Genomic DNA, 22,436 nt, shown 5'->3' with positions numbered 1-22,436 from the left:
ATTGCTTATGGTCCTTAGATATTTGGTTTCTGGTCTTGGGGAATCGTTTTACGTTTAATTTCATATTGCTGACGATACTGCCATTAAAAGGGATTTTTTAGGTTTTATGCACCCTCAATATTCTTATGACAAGCAATCCTGAAGTTACGACCGAAAAGTATATGCAATTTGCATTTTCAAGCCAGGGCACTTGGATCCTTAAAACCTTGATATAAGGACAAAATTTGATCAGCACAATTCCCAGACTATGCAAATCAAAGTCATATTCGACAGTCCTTTGGCTTCGTAATCTAATTTGCCGATCCTTGCAAACTGTATTTTTAAAGTGGAAAGGCTGTTTCTAAGCAAAATTCTTCGCAGTACTTATCGCAAAATCGATTCACTATGGACAAATTATAATGAAACTAATAATATATTAGTAAAATAGCGTGAAGATTTTAATAGTGTGTTTCATGTTTTATGTAACTATATTAAAAAATACTAATAAGTACCTATGTACATAAACTATTTATCGACATAATTCACGCAAGAAGAATGATTATAGCTGGCATTTAATATAATTACAGTTATTTTAAAACAATGACAATAATAAGTCGTATATTATTAGATTCGGTATTTCTAGTACAAAGAGTTAGATAATGGGCGGATGACGACACAGAGTACACACAACAATAACTTGATTCCTAGGGCCATAGTCTGAGAGATATATTAAATTCCAAAGACAGAAGGACACTAGGGCCTATAGTCTTAACATTATATTAAATTCCTAAGACGTAAGAAAACGTCACTGTAATTTTATGCATGCTTTTATTTACGAAACAATATCGTCTGTAAGTATTGTCATGCCCGCAGCATCATCACGTCTTTACAAACAACCCCTATGATTAAGTATGTGTTTTATTTACACCGTTGTTTAATGTTATTCATCATCTTCCGAGCCTTTTTCTCAACTATGTTGGGGTCGGCTTCCAGTCTAACCGTATTCAGCTGAGTACCAGTGCTTTACAAGAAGCGACTGCCTATCAGACCTCCTCGATCGAAAATAACAATCGAATCGAGGTATAAATTAATAATTTCAACCAATTCCCTAATATCGTCAACAAAGATATAATTATTGAGAAAATGACGTTCCTGTTTACGGAACAAGTCGACTCGGTCATACCATAACAGGGCGAAACGTACACAAAGGCAGAAATAGTTACGTTCCTAGTCACCTTCTGTGCAATCAACATTCTGAGCCAGATTGCCATAATATTACACTGATTTAAGCGCTCTAACCAGTTGCAGATTATAACATTGACTTTAATGTTGCATTTTATAATAAATCTAGACGCTAATGTTTCTTTGTTGTTTGGTTTTGATTGATTGGGTGTTAAAACAAAATCTGAAACTGGTGTAAATCCGACAAATAAAGATAACGATATAAGTACCGTTCTGTGTCAAAAATCTATAGAAAGAATCTTTGTTAACTGAAAAGGTATTTAAACGACGAGACACTGATAGCTCGCGAAGGACAATAAAATTGCAACAAACATCAATAAGAATATCAATGGGTTTTATTGCACAAATACTAAATTGAAAGGCACCGCCCGCGCCGCTTTTCAATGACATGATGATCATAGTCCACAGTTTCAAGCTAAATGATGGTTCAAGCAAGTGACTGAACCAACCTATTTTGGTCAATCTCTGCAGAGCTTGTCCCAAAACATACCCAGCACTATCAGATTTCTGGAATACGATTCTATCAGCATTTATGAAATGTTTACATGCTTCAAGTGTAGCAGTTTTAATCTCTGAAGTCGCATCTATAATCTACTGCTACTCACTGGAAAGGATCGGAGTATTCTTAGACAGGATCTCCACGACCCTCCATACTAAAACTATATTTACAAACTGACAGCCGTTCCTTGAATACGCGAAATTAATGACAGTTGTTCCGCCGCGTTTAGTTTTCATGTAGTAAATCATAACAAACATGGGTTCTAGCTGTTAACTCTCACTTCTTAGCTTAAACGCAATTTAGTGCTACATACAATTCTGTGGTAGCTTTCACACGATGTTATTATAGATAGTGGGTTTTCGACACAAAAGCATTTTCGCTCATTTTCAACCTTACTTTGCAAAGTTCGCGATTTTGCGAAATGGAAGAGGTATTTTTAACTTTAACTTTACTTGAAGAAGTAAAGCTTGTGTAATTTTAAAAACGTTAATGTTGCCGACACTGCATCTTCTAGAGGTCCAAAAGGATCACAAACGATACAACTGCATCCTGACTTAAAATTATTTAGACAAGAAGGGGAGATAGCCCAAGTGATTACGAACCTACCACTTTAACCTGATCGGCAGACTAAAATCATCGACCTATATTAGCAAGAATAAACCCAACTTCCGTTGTTATAACCCTCATTCTAAATCATAAACAAATCTCGTATGCTATAGGATAAATTTACGCATGCGTGTAGTAATAATTAGTATGTTCAGAATTGGCTAGCGTATCCAAAGATTAACATCAACGCACTTCCGTTGAACATGAGTCATTGTTAACGGAAATCGCGGAAGACTAACCGTCTTACCACAAAAACTTTTTAACGTCAGTCTGAGACTTGTCTAAAAAAATGTCAAATTATGACGTTGACATATGGTTCATTTTGCAGCCAAAATTTTTTTAGACAAGTGTAAAACAGGGGTTAAAGTTTTTGTAGTAAGGCCATAAAAGTTCGGAGTAGCTATCGTAAATACTAAGATATTAAAATCTCAAGTATTTGTACAGTAATCTTTAATAATATTATAAAGCTGAAGAGTTTGTTTGAATGCTCATGTCTGAAGAACTCTTGGTCAGATTTGAACAATTCTTTCAGTGTTAGATAGCCCATTTATTGTGGAGGATATAGGCTTTTGTCCTCGTGCCGGCAAGAAGTTTCCACGGCACACGGGTGAAACCGCTGACGGAAGCTAGTCTTATTAATAAATATTATTATGATATGCGATTTCATTCCGTTTCTAGCTATGTAACCTTATTTGCATGTATTTACATATGTATTCAGATTATTGTATTTTATTTCAAATATTGAATCATTCATGAGTAGGTATAACATTGAAAATTGATTCGCTAGGAATATATGAATGAATTGGTCTATTGCCAAATTGAGAAGGCACCCTTATAAAGGATTTAGTAAAGCTCGTAAAAATATAGATAGAAGAAATAAAAATCCATATTTAGGTCTCGTCAATAGATCTAATAAAGACATCTAAAAATATTCTATGGTCTTTTTTTTAATTCGTGTAATCCTATTTCGTTTAGACTTCAATGTCGAATTCTAGTCTATTTCCAGCTTAGAACGATTCAAAAATACAATATGTATTTGAAACTTCTATCGTACCCTGTTCTAACCACAATAATTTTGGGTTAAGATTATTCAGTGTAATTGCATAGTGCAATAACAAATTCTAAGAAACGAAGTATGACTTTATTTATTATGAGTAACAGGAAACTTGCATAAGCGGTTGTGTACAAGTATGACTATTAGTGCATTTTAATAAAAATAAATTAAAGAACTTTATGGTTTGTGACATACAACCTCCTTCATCAATTTACTATGACAGTTCCACAGATAAATAATTCCCGCCAAAAGGCTAAAGATTTCTTAATCCTCTCTGGTAAACGATCACTCGGCAACTACGGGCACTGAATATGAATAGTGGTCCATAAAACGTGCACGACCCATTGGTCCCATAAAATAGATTCTGACTTCCTTTGCAGCTCGCACGTAAATCTTTGCCTTCAATTGCCATATCAGTAGGAGAGTATTGGGGCATCTGGATCAAATGATGATCCAGATACCCCAATACTCTCTTTTCAAAATGAGTACTGTATTCAGAATTCTCTTTTCAATATGAGACTTCTATTCAAAAACCTTTATTCAAAGTAAGACCTCTATTCACTGAATTAAATAAATATCGTATCCAGAATTCTCTTTTCAAAATGAGACTTCTATTCAAAAACCTTTATTCAAAGTAAGACCTCTATTCACTGAATTAAATAAGTATCGTATCCAGAATTCTCTTTTCAAAATGAGACTTCTATTCAAAAACCTTTATTTAAAGTAAGACAACTATCTTAGTTACTTAGAGACCCATCTATAGTAAAAAGGTGGTCCCTCAATACTTACCTTGTCTTTTAGGTAACTTCAATTTAATATGTTTCCTGAATTGCATTCCCGTATATAATTATATCACGTTTATATATTGTACGTTATTTATGTTGCAACTGCTTACAAACAGCATTTATTTAAACAAATCGAATGAGCGGTTCATACTAACAGACAAGAGCTGTTCTATGTCTTTGGAGAGCAAAAACACAATATAGCATTTAATAAAAAGCATTTACCTAATAATGATTAATGGTTGACAATAATTATAAATGATCCAACTGGCGAGCGTTGCTAGGTGCGTTAGAATGTTTACATATTCCCGTAAAGGAAACTGAGCGCATTCCATTCTGATTCTACCCATCATAGGCCTCCGTAACTATACCAATGTATGTTTATTCATATAAAAATTGCTACTATTGAATATGATTCAATCAGGCTTAAGTTCATAAGATATGAGCAGATATATACTCAAATAGGTACCTATACATCAAACAATAGGAATTATGTTTGATAAAACGAATAGGTAATTAATTTATATACAGTTGAGTAGGTAGGTAAGTAGGTACATAAGTGAGCAATGCTTGTTTAATAATAGGTTAATCTGGTAATTAAAAGACAGACATCAGTAATATTGTTTATTTATGAATTATTTACAGTTTCTTTTGAATTTTACTTATCATATCTTTTGCGCACTTGTATATATCATCGTTAAACACATTTTCAACAATATGCTGAGCGCATACATTAGCCCTACACTCACATAATTTAGAACTTTTTAAATCTTCTGCATCATAGATTTGGATCCGTATTACTTTCGATTGTAAACCCTTTGCAGGCTTTTTAATGTACGAATACAAAGTTTTGGTCCCTCGTTTTTTACTATTAGGAACTCTTTCAGGGCCGCTGCTGCTCGGTCTTTCTTCGAATTGAAAGGGTCTTTCTCTTGATGCTGCTGGAATCGGAGAGTACGATGGACTCGATCTTATTTCATCATACCGGAACGGTCTTTCCCTCTCTAGGTAGTTCAAAACATTTTGACGTAGTTGTTGCGCTGCCGGTATTTGGGAGCATGATGAATCATTGATGAAAATATCACTGGAGTTCTGAAACAATACATAATTAAAATTATTATTTTAAATATCAACTGTTTCTATTCGTAAGTATACAATGGTTAAGTAGAATTATTATGTAGATATTATTTGAATAAAAGTATCAAAAATAAAAATAATGTTTGATTATTTAGAAAAGGCTGACTTACCGACATTGTAGAACGAGATATTCAACGGGAATGTGATTTCTCCAGGATTTTATTCTGGTTTTATACTTACTCGCATTTTGTTTTTTCTTGTCATTAAGGTTCAAAATTATAAAATTAAATACATAATTATACATTGTTTTTAAATATACTATAGAAACGTGAGATTCAAGTTCTTATTTGGGTACTCCACGTGTAAGAAGTTGAAATAATGTACGCGAGCGTGCAAACCGCAGCGTTTCTGCTGATAAACATATTTCCTACCTATACATGGAAAAAGTTTATAAACTGCTTGTTTTGCGTCGATCGTGGGTAGAAGTTGCTATACATCGTTTCTACAATTGGTAGAACATCTACATAATATGCGATTTACAAACGATTGTCTGCCTGACTGAGCTACCGAAAACGCTACAATTTAAACGCTCGTATGCACCATCGCAAATAATCTTTATATGGCAGCATCTGCAGTCTCAGCATTTCTCTACTAATATTATAAAGAGGCAAGATTTGATTGTTTGTTTGTTTATTTTTTTGTTTGCCGCGAATAGGCTCCGAAACGATCAAACCGAATTCTTTCACTATTAGGTAGCTACACTAAATGCGTTGAACATAGGCTATATTTTGTCCTGGTACGGGAATTAAATCCATCGGGACGCGGGTAAAACCACGTGTGACAACTAGTTTTATTTTTGCAAGCGTGCATTTTACATATTTGGTTAGAATGACGTGATTTTAGGCCTATATAAACGGCTCCCGAATAACAACACAAATCACTCCTGAACTAAATCAGCGTGCAAGTTTAATTTTATCAAAAGTGTTAACCTATTCAATCAAATCCTCAAGAATGTAAGTACCTACCTGTATATCCTGTTATTATAATACTCATCTATTCATTCATTACATGTCCTGATATAATTATCTATTAATCTGTTATTTTTATTATATAAAAAATAATAATATTGAATGATTCTAATGAATGAACAGAATAAAATGTTTGTATAGATTCAATACAATCACAATGTAATCTATTTCTTCATTCGAACTATTCACCTTTTTCGATTATTATATTCGAACTATTTACCTGTGACTATGGTATCTGGGTACCTAATCCTTTTTTATTTTATTGATTCTAATTATTTTATCTGTATTTTTGTTCAGGTCGGGACCAACTTCTGCTGATCACCTCTTTCCCTCCGAAGACGAATATGAGGAACAACAGACACGGGTGAAACACGTGAAGGATTCGTCATCAGCGTCTTCATCTTCACGCTCCGGCGATGCTGCTAAGAGAAGCGCCAGCAAATCATCGCATCCGGACAGTAAGAAGAAGAAGCTCAAGACGATGTCGCCTACTGTTCATCCCATCAGTCCTGTTATGAAGCCCCAGAGAAGCGATATGAAGACCACGAGCCATGACTTATTTGGTAGTGACAGCGACGATGATCGTGAAGAGATAGCAGCAAGTAATTTAAAGGGTAATAAAAATAACTCCCTTATACTCCTATTTCACACGTAGGGTTGCAAACGGCTTAAGCCGGCAAACCGATGAGTTAAAACAGGGCCCTTACTACATAGAATTAAAATTTATGATGTGAAAACGATAGAACATGTCGCACCTATAAATCGGTGGCGTCATTCAATTATTTCAATAAAAAATCGCACTGAAAATAATACGCCAGCATGGGCTCGGCTTAAAGACTTTATTGACGAGACCAGGCGGGAGTTTAAGAACTGTGCTTTAGAGTTTGTAAGCAGTTACTATTAACGTTTCTTTATATTTACGATTTTTTTTTTTTCTATTTACAAAAAAAACTTTAAAAATACTTATAAATGTAATAGGTACATGTAATCTTATATTTCTTTTATTGCTGTTTATTTTTAAATGATGACTGACTTGAAATGCTTTCATGTCAATAATGTAATCAATCAGTATTTACTCAATTACTTAGTTTGTAATTACAATTTATTCACGTATAAAAAATACATTTAGATCTATTATTGTTTTATTTTACAGCACCTCGAGTATCTTCCTCGCGGAAGATTGAAAAGAATCCGGAATTGATATCAATGAACCTAATAATGAATTAATAGAAAAGATATTGATATCCATAATCCTAGTAATGAATTAATAGAAAAGAAATTGATATCCATGATCCTAACAATGAATTAATAATATGCAAAAAATGTCAGATTGAATTACCGAAAACTGAATTGAAATATCATTTAAGAACTAATGTACATAAGTCAAATAGTTTAGTTCAAAGCCATTTTAACAATATCTTTGTAATTGCAAGTGCTTTCAAAAACAGAATCATAACATATCGTTTAAACCCTGCACAAGGTGTTGAATACTGTACACCCGAAGCATTCTTGTGTGAGAATACGAACGATGTCCTGAAACTTATACATATGTCTTTATTGAAGAATACTTGTGTCAAGATTAACTTCGAGTTGTTTGCCCACTTTGTGTTACCAAAACAAGTGAGCAACAACTTAAGTCGTTAATACGAAATATAAAGTTATTTGTAATAACACGATTTTAAGTGACTTCTATTCGAATGCTATTGAACTTTTAAAATGCAAAATGTCAGAATTCGAACACAAAGAATCTGGATGGTCTTTTAAATCAGTGAGCCATCTTGAAATCAATGTTAATAAATATTGTCCTATGAGAGGTGGTACTTACCTTGAATTACCAAAAACTTAAAACTCGAAAAGTTGTATTAATATTCAAAATAATGACAATTGCTGCTTTTTATGGAGTGTAGTAGCTTCATTATATCCCGTTAAGAAGAATGTATGCAGGACTAATTCGTATCCACATTACAGTTCTATATTTAATATTGAAGGGATGTCTTTCCCTGTTTCATATGAAGACATAAAATTATTTGAGACCAACAATAATATAAGTATCAATGTCTATGGAGTAGAAAATAAGAGCGAAACAGTAACCGGCCCTCTATATTTAACAAACAAAAGAAGATCTATACATGTAAATTTGTTATATTTAGAAAGAAAAGGAATGAGTCATTACTGTCTTATCAAAGACCTGGCACGTTTAGTACGAGGACAAGTAACAAATCATAAAGGTAATTTTTTTCTGTGTGAGTCATGTTTACAATTTTATAGCTGTGAAACTAAGTATAGATCTCATATCTGTTCTAAAACTTTATCAATTTTACCTGATAAAAATAGTAAACTGGGTTTCAAGAATTATGAACGAAAACAAAAAATCAACTATGTAATTTACGCAGACTTTGAAAGTCTATTGGTAAATTGTTTCGAAAAGAAATCTGAAAACACACATAATTTAAAAACACCAACCTTCATGTTTTGCATATTACATATGTTGTTCACATGATCCCCGCCAAAATAGATATGTAACATATAGAGGTCTAGATTGTGTGGAGGTATTTATCACTAGATTAATAGAAGATGTGAAGAAAATAAATGATATATTATTAATTAAAAAACAAATGATACCTTTAACTAAAAGAACAAACCCAATATAACAATGCAAGTACTTGTCATATTTGTGATCGCTTGTTACTCGACGATAAAGTGCGTGACCACGATCATGTGACAGGAAAGTATAGAGGACCTGCACATACTCAATGTAATCTAATGTTTAGAGTATGTCCATTTATACCTGTAATTTTTCATAATTTATCGAATTATGATTCCCATCTTTATAAAAGAATTAGCAAAACATAAAGGTCATATTAAAATAATACCCAAAACTAAAGAAAAATATTTAACCATTACTAAATACATAGATCATGATAATAGTAACCGTCCTGTACAAATTAAATTTATTGATTCGTTTCAGTTTCTAAGCTCAAGTTTAGATGCACTAAGCAAAAGTTTGACAGATAAAGATTTTTTGCATTTATCAACGGAAATGAGAAATGATAATTTAATATATTTGCTCAAAACTAAAGGTATTTATCCTTATGATTACATGAATACTTGGAAAAGTATGAAGAAACAAAACTTCCTCCGAAAGAATTCTTTTATAACACATTGAAAATGGAGCATATTACCGATGAAGAATATAAGCATGCAAAAACTGTATGGGATGCATTTAAAATAACAACTATTGGCGAGTATACTGATCTATACCTGAAATGTGATGTTTTATTATTGTGCGATATATTTGAAAATTTCAGAAATATAAGTTTAAAATATTATAAATTAGATCCTGCCTACTACGTAACTGCACCTAGTTTAAGCTGGGATGCTATGCTGCTCTATACACAGGTTGAGCTTGATTTAATAGATGACTTAGAAATGTATCAAATGCTAGAGAAGGGCATACGCGGTGGTCTAGCACAGTGCTCATTACGTCATGCGAAGGCTAACAATAAATATTTGCCAGAATTTAATGATCTAGAACCTTCTAGTTATTTGATATATCTCGATTGCAATAATCTGTATGGTTACGCAATGACTAAAAAGTTCCCAATTACAGAGTTTCGTTTTCTAAATCAGAAGGAAGTTAATTGCTTTGATGTAATGAGTATATCGGATGAAAGTCAATATGGTTTTATATTAGAAGTAGATCTCGAATATCCCGAGCACGTACATGATTTTCATAGTGATTTACCTTTTGCTCCTGAAAAGTTTATACCACCAGGGGGAAAGACAGCTAAACTTATAGCTAATTTATATGATAAATTTAATTATGTAATTCATTACACTCATTTACAGGAATGTTTGAAAAACGGACTTGTTTTAAGAAAAATCCACCGTATTCTAACATTTAGACAAGAAGAATATTTAAAAATATATTGATTTAAACACTAGCCTGCGTCAAGCATCCACAACTACATTCGAGAAAGATTTTTTCAAGCTTTTAAATAATTCTATTTTCGGTAAAACGATTGAAAATAAACGAAAACAAGTAGATATTAAATTAGCGACAAAATGGGTTGATGTAGATAATATTACAAATAAGCAACATGGTGCTGAAAAGCTAATTTGTAAACCTAATTTTAAATCTGTATCTGTATTTTCAGAAAATTTAGTAGCAGTTCAGCTAAAACCCGAGAAAATTTTTTAGACAGACCAATTTATATAGGCTTCAGTGTTTTAGAATATGCTAAATTACATCTTTATCAGTATCATTATAATATGAAAAGAAATACATGAATAATATAAGACTTTGTTACACAGACACTGACAGTCTACTCTATTTAATATATACAAAAGATATTTACAGTGATATAAAAAATAATTTAAAAGATTTTGACACAAGTAATTTTCATTTAGATAATCCTTATTTAATACCACGAATAAATGAAAAGTTCCTGGACTCTTTAAAGATGAACTAGGTGGTGACGTGATCACTGAATTCACTGGCTTAAGAGCGAAACTTTACTGTTTGCTATCTTCCAAAGTACAAATAAAAAAAGCAAAAGGTATTTCAAAATCAGTTACAAATAGACTAGATATATCGCATTACAATAAGGCATTATTTCATAATGAGAGTAAATCATGTAAAATGAATATGATTAGGTCAATCAAGCATGTATTATACACACAAGAAGTGAACAAAGTGGTGATGAACAAAAACGATGATAAACGATACATACTCCCAAATCAAATTGAGACATTACCTTGGGGTCACTATAAAACTCTATTTTAGTTAATGTATTATAGTTTTAGTATTGTGTATTAATAGTTTTAGTATAATGTATTAAATACTAATATTGTATTTTATAATAACTGTACTTTAATTATAAGTAAAATATACGTATGCTACTTACTCTTTGTTGATTTTTATTTGTTGATAACCTGTAAACATATAAATAGACTAGTAACGTTATTTTGCCTCACTTTTCACAATGAAGTTCATCAAGCAACCCCAGACTTTAGAAATTAGTAATATAAAGTTAGAAAATCAATCACACAAAATAAAACACAGTGCACTTTTGCCTAATACAATCAGATGTATAATATGTGGTCCATCTAACTGCGGGAAAACGAATGTAATGCTCAATTTAATATTGCATGAAAACGGTTTGAAATTCAAGCATATATATTTATACTCTAAGACAGCTTTCCAGCCAAAGTATTGTTTTCTAAAACAAGTTATGAAGAATGTTCCTAGTGCTAAATTCTCGGTCTTCAATGATAATAAAGAAATAATACATCCCAATAATGCTTTAGCTAACTCATTAATGATTTTTGATGACGTTGCATGTGAAAAACAAGTTAACATTCGTAATTATTTTGCAATGGGAAGGCATAAACACATAGATTGTTTTTATTTATCACAAACCTATTCCAAAATACCTAAACAACTAATACGAGACAACGTTAATCTTATAATTATCTTCAGACAGGACGAGAAAATTTAAAACATATTTACAATGAGCATGTAAATACGGATATGGAGTGGTTAAAATTTAAAAAACTTTGCTCTATGATATGGCAGGATCGGTTTGATTTTTTATTAATAAATAAAGATTGCGCTCTTAATAAAGGAAGATACAGACAAGGCTTCGATACATTTATATGCCTTTAGAATATGCATATATACCCGCGCAATGGAAAACATATCAATCGACTTCCAATAGCTGTAAATAACAGTTGCGTATGATTGAAAATCAAACGATGGATATTAATATTAAGGAACAATTAATAAAATCAGCAGATACTATAAAAAATAAAATAAAAATATTACAAGATGAAGAAGATAACGCTAATTTAAAATTTAAAAAGGCGTTTAAACCAATAACCGATCCCTTGGAAACTTTAGTTAAAGTGAATGATAAAGATATAAAGATATTTGACATTTCTAAAGATGAAAACAATACATTTGGAAAACTCAGCTCATCTCTAGATTATGAAAGTTTTAAAGAATTTATAAAAACAGACCATAGTGCACATTCTGAATATAAAGACACTCTATCAAGAAATCATGTAAAAAAGTCCACCGATTCACTAATTTCACTGAACAAAGAAGATATGATGGAAATTTATGAGAATAACATAAATGTACCATTTGGGATACGTAGTGAAAACAAAAATCTTATGATGGGAAATTCTAAGGTAACACTTTCTCTTTCAAATAACGTCAATGATTCACAAAAAACAAATATAGTCACTATAAACAATAAGCATTATGAATTAACACCAGGTTTAAAAGAACTTTTGCTACGCAATAAACCCAACCTAAGTTTGGTAACTGAAGTAGATAAAATTGTCTACAAAGATATGCTTCATAATACACATGCACACAAACGAGACTTTCACTCAAATGGTCAAATAAAAGGAGACAAAAGTTTGAAATATCGTCAAATTATCAAACCTTTATTTTCACAACAAAATGATGTTCAAGTAGAAGAGCAGGTAATGCAACCAAAAAGTGGTGGCAACTTACCAACCTTAAAAAAATATAAAAGCAATACAGATTATGTTTATTGGGATGACCCTAATGAATTAATTGAAAGATTGAAACTCCTGATTTCTTCAAAACATGCTGGTCATACAAATCATGACAATGAAATTCTATCCATAGTAGAAGAGTTAAAAGAGGCTGGTATTATAAAAGAATAATAAGCTTTGAAATATTCTCAGTTACTTACTTTTACGGAAGATGAATGAACATGTACATGTTAATTATATTCACACAGAACAAACATCAGTCAGAGCTGATAGTAGCGTAAATATTGAGCGAATTGAAAACACTATTGAGGAATCTAGTAGAAATAAAATTATTACTGAAGAGCAATTTATTTTAAAAGTTGATGGTGCTTTTAAAAAAATTGAAGAATTGAAGAAACTAATTTTAAATTTAGACTATAGGATAAGAAATGTTGAAAAAGTATTGAGTTAAAAGAAATAGCAGGAAAATTAAACAAGCATTATGAGCAAAGTAGACGTCATAAATGAAATTCATAAATGTGCAAGAATTAACTTTCCGAGAAGGCAGGTCATACTTAAAGATATTGATGATCTTTGGCAAGCTGATTTGATGGATATGCAAGCAATTTCGAAAGTGAATAGTGGTTATAAATATATACTGGTAATCATTGACACCTTTTCAAAATACGCTTGGGCAATTCCTCTGAAACGAAAGAATAAGCAACAGGTATCAGAAGAGTTTAAAGCTCTATTAGCTAAAGGACGTGTTCCAAAAAATTTGCAAACAGATCTAGGAAAAGAATTTTATAATGATAAATTCAAAAATATTGTGAGAAAGTATAAAATCAACCATTATTCTACATATTCCACTAAAAAAGCCTCAATCGTTGAAAGATTAATAAGAACTTTGAAGAATAAACTATACAAAGAATTTAGTCTTAACGGAAATTATAATTGGTATAATGGAACACTCGACAAAAAAGTAAATGAGTACAATAACGCTACTCATAGAACTATTGGACAATCACCAGCTTCTGTAAACCATATCAATAAAAGGAACATATTGCGGAGATACATTCACCTAGCAGAATGTAGGAAGAAAACAACGGGTAGGAAATTTAACATCGGTGACTTTGTTAGAATAAGTAAATACAAAGGATGTTTTGATAAAGGATATTACCCAAACTGGTCCACAGAAATATTCAAGATTAAAAAAATACAAGAAACGAATCCAAGGACTTATTTGTTAGAAGATGCAAGATGTCGTCCTATACTAGGAGCTTTTATCCACAAGAACTTCAGAAAACCAACCATCCTGATGTATACTTAGTTGAAAAGGTTTTAAAACGAAAAGGAAACCAGGTATATGTTAAATGGCTCGGACTTCCTCCTAGTGAAAACAGCTGGATCGATAAAACAAATGTATTATAAGTATACTTAAGTGAAAAAAATAAATAATTCTAAACTGTATTTAAGGAAATACATATATGATTACTATTCATTACGGATTTGCTCTTTAAACAACTAAGTCCTGTATTTGTTTCGAATAAAATTAAATTGCATTGCTATTTCTTTGGAGAAAATTAAAGAAATAACAATGAAAATAAGACGAAGTGACATAGCAAACAAAAGTAAGCAAACAACCTCAAATAAACTCACCAGTCAAACAAGATCAGGAGCTGGTTTTAAGAAAACTCTTAAAAAAGTTGTTTCTCATACTAAAAAGCATATAAAAAAAATTAAACCTTCATGTAAGAAAGCATTGATGGAATTAGCTTACACAGCAGCTAAAGACTTTGCATCCGATTTTCCGATAAAATTACCCAGGATAATTCCAGTACCAAAAACTGGTGGATTTCTTCCGTTAGTACCGATATTTGCTGGATTATCTGCTGCAGGCAGTTTGGCAGGAGGTGCTGCTGGGATTGTAAAAGCTATTAATGCATATAAAATAGCCAAGAAACAATTAGCCGAATCGGAACGACACAACAAGGAAATGGAAACGTTATTGATTGGAAGAGGGTTACACCTCAAACCTTACAAAGATGGTTTAGGGATTTATGTCACAAAGAAAAAACTAAACTCTCGGCTACCCAATAGAGCTTTAACCAATATTGATATAATTAAGCATTCAAATAATATTCCATTCTTCCGAGGTGTATTTATGAGAGATAAATTACCGGATAAAGTTTCATCAATAGAATGCGGAGTGATCAATCTTGACTCTTCTAAAACACCGGTACTCATTGGGTAGCCTATGGCAAAATAAATGACTACATAGAATATTTCGACAGTTATGGTAACTTAAAACCTCCTAAAGAATTTATGAAGTACATAGGAAAGAAAAATATTCAGTATAATTATGAAAACATACAGCGTGATCACTTGTACAATTGTGGACACTTGTGTCTAAAATTTCTGAAATCATTTTGGAAAAGTAATAAAATATCGTAACCTAATTAAAGGTCTTTTATTATTCTATATTACAAAATTATTTATACCCTTGTAACTCACACTAATTATAAAATACTTATTTCTTTAATCATCTTCGCATTCTAAGGATGTAAGTGATGACAAGCACTAGTCGTGTTATTTGAATTATTTAAGATACCTAATCTCTTTGTAAATTTAGAATAAAATGTTGGTCTTCTATAAAACAACTAATGTGAGAGGAAAATGTAATATTTCCCTTCCTATCTTCAAAGAAGAGAGACGTCTCAAAACGATAAAAATAAAAAAGATTACAAAAGAAAATAAACAATTTCTACGAGATATTGGATTAAAATTAAATTAAAAAATGCTGCAAATAATGGATTTACCACAACATGACAACTCTATTGAGAGCTATGAGATCCATAGCTACAATCCATATACTACCAGTTTTAAAGAAAATGATGAAATCAGAATACCCATTCACCAACAAGATTTGTACTTATTACCATCAGGAAGTTCCATTTATATAGAAGGGTATGCAAGTGTATCTAGTAAAGATCCTGCAGGAAAAATAGTTAAAAGGATGTTGTTTTATAAACAACCCCATGTCATATTTGTTTCAAGATATTAGGTACGAATTGAATGGTGTTGAAATCGATCGTATTAAAAATGCTGGTATTACAACAACCTTAAAATCATATGTCTCAATGAATGAAGGTGAAAGTAAAGCTGCTGCAGTTTGGGATGGAACTTAAATGGTACAAAACTAGAAAATGGATATTTTAGTGCTATTGTACCATTAAATAGAATACTGGGATTTGCAGAAGACTATGACAAAATTATTATCAATTGTAAACATGAACTTATATTACAACGAAGTAGCTCCGCATTATGCTGTGTGCTTACAGAAAAAAATGATAACGTAGAAATCGACATACAGAAAATACAGTGGCGTGTGCCGCATATTAAAGTTTCAGATCGTAATAAATTATTATTGCTCAAGAGCCTAGAGAGAGATCGTTCCATACAGATAGCATTTAGAAATTGGGATTTGTATGAATATCCATTGCTGCCACGAACAACGAAACATTCATGGTCAGTTAAGACTACTTCCCAGCTAGAGAAACCCAGGTTTGTGATATTTGGTTTGCAAACGAACCGAAAAGCAAACAAAAATAGAAGCTCTGCCTTATTTGATCATTGCAATGTAAGCAATATTAAATTGTTTCTAAACTCGCAATACTATCCGTATGACTCTCTTAATCTGAAATTTCATGAAGGCAAATATAGTATATTATATGAGATGTTTACTAATTTTCGTCAGTCTTACTACAACTTAGGCGTTGATCCGTTGCTGAGCTTAAATCAATTCAAAGAAATAGCTCCAGTTTTTGTGATTGATTGCTCAAGACAGAACGATTCACTTAAAACGGGACCAGTTGACGTGAGAATAGAAGTTGAATGTTCTGAAGATATTCCAGATAATACATCTGCCTATTGTTTAATTATAAACGATCGACTTTACGAATACAGACCTTTAAGTAATATTGTGAGAAAACTATCATGAATGTTATCGTTGACGTCCAAGGGTTTAAAACTGAAGGAAACAATTTTATTCCAAAAGAAATAGCAATAATGTGCAAAGGACGCATTCAGGTTTTATTGATAAAACCACCTCAACCGTTTTATACTTTGTCTAAAAAAGAACGATCGCGAATAGCTTGGATAGAAAAAAACAAAGGAATAAACTGGAACGAGGGCTTCGTACCATATTTTAACTATAAAGCTAATTTCGGTAATTTTTAAAAATAAATCTGTGTATACTAAAGGTAGTGAAAAAGTGGTATGGTTAAAAGATATCTTAGAAATAGATAATGTACATAATTTAGAGAGTAAAAAATGTCCTAGTTTAGAAACATTGTATAACACTTATTCAACTTCTCCAGATATTGTATGTTGTTTACATCATAACAATATATGTGCTTTAAGAAATGTATTTTGTTTAAATAAGTGGTGTGTAGAAAATAAAGTCTTTATTTAAGAACTCTATTAACATAAATAAATCATCATCTTACATTAGTTTCTAGTTTTATTTCCGGAACACCTATGATTTTAACATCAAATAATGTTATTTGCTTTCCAAAGACATAGAACAGCTCTTGTCTGTTAGTATGAACCGCTCATTCGATTTGTCTAAATAAATGCTGTTTGTAAGCAGTTGCAACATAAATAACGTACAATATATAAACGTGATATAATTATATACGGGAATGCAATTCAGGAAACATATTAAATTGAAGTTACCTAAAAGACAAGGTAAGTATTGAGGGACCACCTTTTTACTATAGATGGGTCTCTAAGTAACTAAGATAGTTGTCTTACTTTAAATAAAGGTTTTTGAATAGAAGTCTCATTCTGAATAGAGAATTCTGAATACAGTACTTATTTAGTTTAGTGAATAGAGGTCTTACTTTGAATAAAGGTTTTTGAATAGAAGTCTCATTTTGAAAAGAGAATTCTGGATACGATACTTATTTAATTCAGTGAATAGAGGTCTTACTTTGAATAAAGGTTTTTGAATAGAAGTCTCATTTTGAAAAGAGAATTCTGGATACGATACTTATTTAATTCAGTGAATAGAGGTCTTACTTTGAATAAAGGTTTTTGAATAGAAGTCTCGTTTTGAATAGAAAATTCTGAATACAGTACTCATTTTGAAAAGAGAGTATTGGGGTATCTGGATCATCATTTGATCCAGATGCCCCAATACTCTCCTACTCATATCCCATACTTTATGGCTAAAGTTTATTAGAAACGCGGTTTTATATCTCACGGTAATAGAAGCTTATATTTTAGATCAACTTAAAGAGTTTATTTACAGAAAAATTAACACCTCATCCGACATATCCTGAATTTTTGTATCCGTTTACCATAGGTCGGAAATACCGCGATACATCCAAAAGCATTCAAGGGTTACTTTACATAATTACATGCACCCGTCCGTAACCCTCCAATGCAGTTGTGTGACGCGAAACGCCCATTGTCCCGGACTTTTGACAGCCAGCCAACCTTAACAGCCTTTGTCAAATACACCTGGCGCAAACGATTATGAACTTTGTATCGGTGCAATAGAGATGAAGGTGAGTGAAGAATCAACGTTGTCAGGGTGTCCGATAGGTCAGTGACATGCGACTTTTAGAACTCTATTCATATGCGTCGCTCTGTAAACAGACTGACACAGAGACTGATATCGTTGTAGTAAACTAGAGTAGTGATTACCAATTTGTTTACTTAGTACACGATTTGTATATTGAATAATTACTATCGCGAATATTGACAAGTAATTAGATTAATTAAATGTTGATATGATTTGAACGTTCACTACGAACGAACCAGATCTTTTATTAACAAAGAATAGCAACTAATATATTCAAAAGGAATAATATTACTGCAGTAGCATAAACATAAACCATAGACAACAGCCATAACCAAACGTAATGAGGATCCATGCAAGGCAAACAAAACGCATCTTTAAAAACAAACAACGTCTATGTTTGGACTTTTCAAATGTCGAATGGAACACGTGATACTTTTTTCAATAACCCCGCCTCACCCTCTGCATTAAAAAAATAAAATATCAAATGCGTTCGCGCCTTTTTTAACTTTTTTACGCTCGATGACGCACGGTCTGTGAACTTCCTTCCATTGTGAGAATAATCTGAAGCCGGTTCGAGCTTGGCCTAATACGGTAGTCAAAAAAATAAGTGACAACCTATTTGTGGCTTGTGCAAGACGCTCGATGCATCTAAGCTTGTATCCTTGAGGGTTTCATGTGAAACTTTTAGATGCTACTTAAACAGTTTTGTGCTTGAAATAGATGCTAGTATAATAATTAAATTATTTTGAGAGCATTGTAATAATAATTAACATTTAGTAATTTATGAAATACAAAGATTTGTTAAATATTTTATATTGCAATCAAAAATGTTTTTCATTTAATATTAATGCCGGCACAAAATGTAGCCACTCTCTGGACTTTAGCAACAAAGCAGTACCAATTAATTTCCATGTAGGCAATATTTTTTCACATACATTGTCAGCAAAATGGTGTCATTTATATAATGGCGTAATTAAAAGTGTACATTCACGTAACAACGAATAATGAGTACCTTTGGGAGTTGACATTTTTAATTACATATTTAATACAGACACTAATATTATAGCTGACGCTGGTAATGCCTATCCAAGTAAGTATACTGAGAAAAGGGACACCTCTCCATTCCACAAATCCCAGAAGGAGGATAGTCCATGAGGATTTTAATTCTTTTTAAAGAAAAAAATAAAATTGTCTAAATGGGAATAATAAACTCGCGGATCAAAATTACTACAGGATTTTCTACATTAATAGTCAATTTGAACATTCAAATATTTGATTAAAGCCATGCTAAAGTAACTGCTATCATTAGCCTTAAAACCAAGCAATACAATCCTGTTATTATCACAAAACAGGACCACAGCTATAGGTCTTTACGTAATACGAGAGAAAGTGAACCGGCCAACTGGGCGACCTTGCCAATAATTAACGAGTAGCGAAAAAAACATAAATGTGGTAATAACGTTCTGCATTACAAATTACGATCGGGTTCAGTTTTTTTAATGTGAGTAAGTATATCATTCATTATAAAGACGTTGTTTATAATTGCTGTCAAAATAAACAGCGCGGAAATAAGGGCCTACTAGGTACAGAGTTAACTTATGCCAAAACAAATTGCAGCCTGTTAAGGTCCGAATTTATTATGAATAGGAAAGTATGGAAGGAGAAAGCATGCTGCGCCGACCCAAAATAAAATTAGGATTAGGGTAGGAGGATGATGGATTGTTTGAAAGTATTGAAAGAGTTACCATAGCCCTGGTACACAAAGGGCTCAAGAAGAAACTTGATGGGGTTTAGTCAGTAAGAGTCTGACAGAGGGGTTGTTTGATAATTTCTCAACGAGAAAAAAAAATCTTTCGTCTTATATTTTTGATGTCGCGCTAAGGGAACACGCAATTAGTAGTACTTAGTCATTAGTACAATAATTCATACATAGTGCATTCAGTTGCTGTAAAATGCAGTAATTACGAAACAAAACCAAAACAATCTCATTCAATGTCAAGATTTTGCAACAGAAACTTGAATGATCCAAAAACAATAAATACTTAATCGATTTTATGTCCATTTTTTTCTGTCACACGCAACAAGTACAAGGCCTACAATGGGCAAAAGACTATTGACGAAATCCGTTTCAGTCATTGACGTTTATTTCCGAACGTATAATGCACCTGTCAGACGCACAAATGCAGGTTTACGTTTGGATATCACGAGGAGTGTGTGACAACTGAGCGTATTAAATCGATTCTCGATGCTAATTCGATTATGTATAGGCTTCACGATTTCGCTGGATCGTGTCGCTGCCAGTATTGTTTAAAAACGAGACTGTATAATATAATCCAATGTCTCGGTCACGTTTGCTAATCGATAGAGGTTCGATACTTTAAGTAATTATAGGCTACTTAATAATTAATTTCTTCGCTGCAATTGTGAATTATTTAACGGTATGAGGTTTTACTCAAGAAAGCATAAATGAAAACTAGAGCGTATTTGAAATTATATGAAAACTGCCCTGAATAGAAATTACATTAGTAAGCTTTCTCTAGTTATCTTATCGTGAATGAATCTGGATTGCCACCTAGTAGGATTGAGTAGTGGTTTTGCTTTCCTTTGAAAATAAACTTCAGTAAGACATGACAATTATTGATTACTTATCAATGCAATCGTTATCCATTTAATTTCTTGTGTCAGAAAACTTAGCTGTCAGCTCCACATTCTCTAAGCAGCCTTTCAGGTACTTTAATACTGTCTCTGACTTTAGTAGCTAGAAATAATTCATATGGGAGTCAAGAAATAATATTATTCTCTCACTGAAATCACCTTTTAGCTTCTTCGTAATGGCCAGGTAAGGGTATCCCATTGGAAAATCTAGTCATCTATTTGTTCATCAGAGTTTTGTTGACCTAAGTCAAGTCATGGATTTGTCACGTTTGAATGAGAAATGAAGGTGATATATTGGTCATCAGTGTCATTAGTTCCGTTTTACGTACTTTGATAGGTATGAGTCATAAATGTCTTAGGTGTACAAAGAATACTTCAGGTAAACAAAATTAGTTGAATTGCAAAGTCTTGAATGAATGTAACAATGATCATTGATCAAGTGTTTGTAAACGCGAAGATCATAGAATCTCATACAACTCGAAATATTTCACTAATAATTCCTCATTTGATAAACTGTACCATCGACAACAACGCAATGATTTGGCGCCAAATTCCACGTCAAAGTCAACAAGACAGTTCTTATTTCTCAGTAAATCGTAAAGCTATTTAAAGATGACTATCAACAAACAAATTAACACCTGTATCTGATAAACACGTTGAGCAATATTTTATGAATGGATGACTCACTAGTTTTCCCGCCATCATTTTATACGTTGTTTTTTTTTTCTAACATGTGACAAAGGCATTAGGTCGTTATGCAAGTGAATAGAGTTTATTGTGTTAAACGACCTTCTTTTGTTATGCAGCTTAATGCGATGCAATTTAGTGTGAGAGTCAACAAGTTATGCGGTTAAAGATAGATTAACTGATTTTACTCTTTATAGACTAATTGTATCTCCGATATATTCTTACAGCATAAAGTAGCACATTTGAAGGAAAAGTTTTCATTGAAATAATAGTTACCTATTCTCTGTTCAGATAGACAACATACTTTACTTTAGGAAAACCACTGAAGGCTCAATGGAGACTTATGGGAATCCCAAAACGAAAATTATCGACCTACCAGCGAAAATGGGTTTACAGCCTGTAAACAAGCTCATAAAAACAATAGGCCTATGTCCCACTTACTGAAAACTTTACACAACATGAATTGATGGTCCATTAATAGCCCATTATTTAATTAAGCCAGCTGATAAGAACTATATACGTTAAACGGGTTCCGATTCCGCAACAGGTAAAATACTGGCTACTAGGAAACTGTGAATCAGTCTTATAACGGTAATTTATGTTGAAACTAATTAAGTCGTGTGTACTTAGCTTTACAATAGCATACTTTGAACACTTGGTAATTTATAGCTGCCGGGTAAGCAGGAAATGTTATAATACTTTTAGGCCAACAAGTTGACAACTTAAT

The 22,436-nt window shown here is 32.3% G+C and overlaps 1 protein-coding gene and 1 long non-coding RNA gene across 2 annotated transcripts in view; both read right to left on the bottom strand.

The window, feature by feature from the left end:
* Positions 1–22,436, bottom strand: part of LOC110373551 (disintegrin and metalloproteinase domain-containing protein adm-2) — a 72,948-nt gene that overhangs the window by 22,970 nt on the left and 27,542 nt on the right. The gene's annotated exons all lie outside the window — the stretch shown is intronic.
* Positions 4,774–13,231, bottom strand: LOC135118344 (uncharacterized). The gene is made up of 2 exons (XR_010277526.1): positions 11,175–13,231; positions 4,774–5,254 (listed from the first exon to the last, which is right to left on the bottom strand). It is a non-coding gene; the product is annotated as an uncharacterized LOC135118344 (long non-coding RNA).

Source organism: Helicoverpa armigera, chromosome 21, assembly GCF_030705265.1.
Source record: "Helicoverpa armigera isolate CAAS_96S chromosome 21, ASM3070526v1, whole genome shotgun sequence".
Classification (NCBI taxonomy): Eukaryota; Metazoa; Arthropoda; class Insecta; order Lepidoptera; family Noctuidae; genus Helicoverpa; species Helicoverpa armigera.
The sequence above is the reverse complement of the archived record's forward strand: the minus strand, read 5'-3'. Positions and strand labels throughout refer to the sequence as shown.